Genomic DNA, 2,636 nt, shown 5'->3' on the forward strand with positions numbered 1-2,636 from the left:
ACTGATTTCACACCCAATGTTTTAATAAAAATTTGGATCAGAGCCCCCTCAATCAAATCTAAGGGTTGGCAACCCAGATCTGTCCTCATATTGGTCTCATCTGATAGATTTGAGGGTAGATTTATTGCATCGAGCATCTTGGCGTGACAAGAATCTACTGCTACTTCCTTGTATATTAGATACAAAACTTGGAAACATAATCATTGTTTTACAGATCCAACGCCCAGATCTGAAGAAGAGATATCGCTTCAACCCCGGGCGTGCATTTGATCATATTCCAAATCATACGGTGGCATCCCATATTGACATACCAGGCAAGAATTATGCCATGCAGGCCATGGAAGAATGAAATCAACGTGATACATATGATTATAGGGCATCCACTTTGCATATTTCCCCGGTTTGAACTTATTGTTATACACCACACACTTCCCCGTCGCATCCTTTCCGCTAGACATCACCTCCTCCAGAGCGTCCACCGAGGCTCTCGACGTCAGGGCGAGCCCCTTCTGCCGGTGTTGCTCTCCGACAATTCCTACAAGAGCTTCTCTAGCCCGGGGCTGAGTAAACAATCCCCTAGATTCCCTTGCATCATTCTCCTCATGGCCATGGGGAGCAATTCATCGTCGTGCACGTGCCTATGGGCATGGAAGTATAAGTGGCTATAGGGCCAGCCCGAAGCATGCTTGGAAAGGGATTGTACCACCTGGGCCATGACTTTATCTTATTTTTCCGCACCATGATTTCCATTTCGAGTTTTTCCACGAAGCCACGATGGCAATGAGGGTAGACCGACTTGCTTGCACTGTGGGACTGCCTAATTTCCATGTTGTATTGATGGCACCACCAAATCATGGCAGACGACATCATTGAAAATCCTCACCAAAAGCTCGTCGCCTATTTAGTGAAACCCTTGGAACCCTCAATTCTCCTGTGCCGGGCTGAAAAGATCAGATGGACACCCGTGGCATGTTTTATTGCATAAACTAATTTAGTAGTAACATCTACAAGTTGGTTATCTGATATGCAAATTTTTAATCCCTCTCAAATAATCCATATGCTACTCTTACTCTCAACTATGGATCAAACATTACACTATGTATACTCATCCAATTTTGAGATTAGATATGAACCTCCATGGAACATTGAATGGACATGTCACACAATGATCCCTGATAATATTTTCCTTCATTCTTTAATCTTTATTGTATTAGGTAAGAACCACCATGTCCATGGAGATTTTTATATAAACCCTTCGGAGGTAAAGATTCCTCAAATTGCGCAAAACAAAATAGTTGGGATAACAAATTAAGAAATCATGAAACAAGCTCTTCAATAGGTATTTCACTACCGAGCTCTTTGTTAGCGTACTCACCAGACCATTCACCATATGTTTTTTTGCTTTTGTTTTTTTTGTTTTCCGAGGAAAAAGCACAATTTTCATTAATAAAATTTAAGAAAATTACATGTTGTATACCAGCATATATGAAAAATTCTTTCACTACTATCCAAATATTAATAGTCCAAGAGTCATATGCAAAAATATTTACAGACCATCCTTTTAAAAATAGTAGAAACAATGGCAAACTAGGATCATAAGTCTAAAAACTAGATAAGCTTAAAGAAACTGGAAAACTACAAAAAAGTAAATAAAACATAAAGATTGATCTCATAGATCATTCCTGATGGATTCCTGCCCCTTCAATGAAGGGCTGATGGTAGATTTGGAAGAAAGCCCCATCCCTGTACTCATGAATCAACCTGTGTCCTCTAGTCAGTTGCGCGACCTCTTTGGAAAGAAGATCAACGACTTCATTCCTTTCCCTGTATATATGAGAGCAGACAAAAAAATCAAACTAATATTTTAAAAATAAAGCATCCTCCAACAGATCCCTGAGTGTGTGCAAGTGACAGAGGTAGATCCCATTGATCCAATTTATGATAAGCTAAGAGTCCCCGAAGATATGAATTTTGTGGCGGCTTTTTTCTCTTGCGAAAAGGAGGAGGTGCCTAAGGCTCTTTAATCCTGCATAGTTATTTGTTCCTCGCCTGAGACCCACTTTGATTTTGAAAAAAACAGAGTCATTTAAATGAAAAACAACCTTCCCCACCACAGCCTTCAGGCTGCGCCGAGCCATTAAAATAAGCCCAAGGCTGATTTCTGTCTATGAGCTCTAGGTTGATGATTCTTATGGAATGTTGAATCGGATACTCAGGGATCAGATTGTAAATGGCCAACATATGATTGCATGAGACTACCCAGAGGATGGGCTTTTCTAGAAATATCCGCTGATTTATGATAAGCCGAATACCCCAACAAAAGATGAGAGGCAGGTTTCTGATTTTATGAGTGGCAGCACTCGTCCACCAACCATGCCAAGTATCATTTATATTATGACTAGCCCAATGGGTTTTAATTGAGAGGGCCAAGTTTATGTGATTCCAAATTTAAGACGAAACCGAACAGTGAAGGAAAAGGTGGTCAATATCCTCTGACTCCGCATTACATAGGCAACAACGGGAGGGGCCATGAAGAATGCGTCTTCTTAAATTTATTTATGTGGGAATATTGTTTGTGAGGATGCCCCACATGAAGACGCGAGATTTGTGGGGGGCCTTCAGCTTCCAAAGATGCC

At 40.8% G+C, this 2,636-nt stretch overlaps 1 pseudogene; it reads right to left on the minus strand.

The window, feature by feature from the left end:
- Window positions 1–200: 200 nt before the first annotated feature.
- On the minus strand, window positions 201–867 carry LOC149187739 (E3 ubiquitin-protein ligase RING1-like; annotated as a pseudogene).
- Window positions 868–2,636: the final 1,769 nt, after the last annotated feature.

The sequence above is a fragment of the Pinus tabuliformis genome, chromosome 3_1 (assembly GCF_031772625.1).
Source record: "Pinus tabuliformis cultivar Carrire ecotype Pingquan chromosome 3_1, CPIR1, whole genome shotgun sequence".
Lineage (NCBI taxonomy): Eukaryota > Viridiplantae > Streptophyta > Pinopsida > Pinales > Pinaceae > Pinus > Pinus tabuliformis.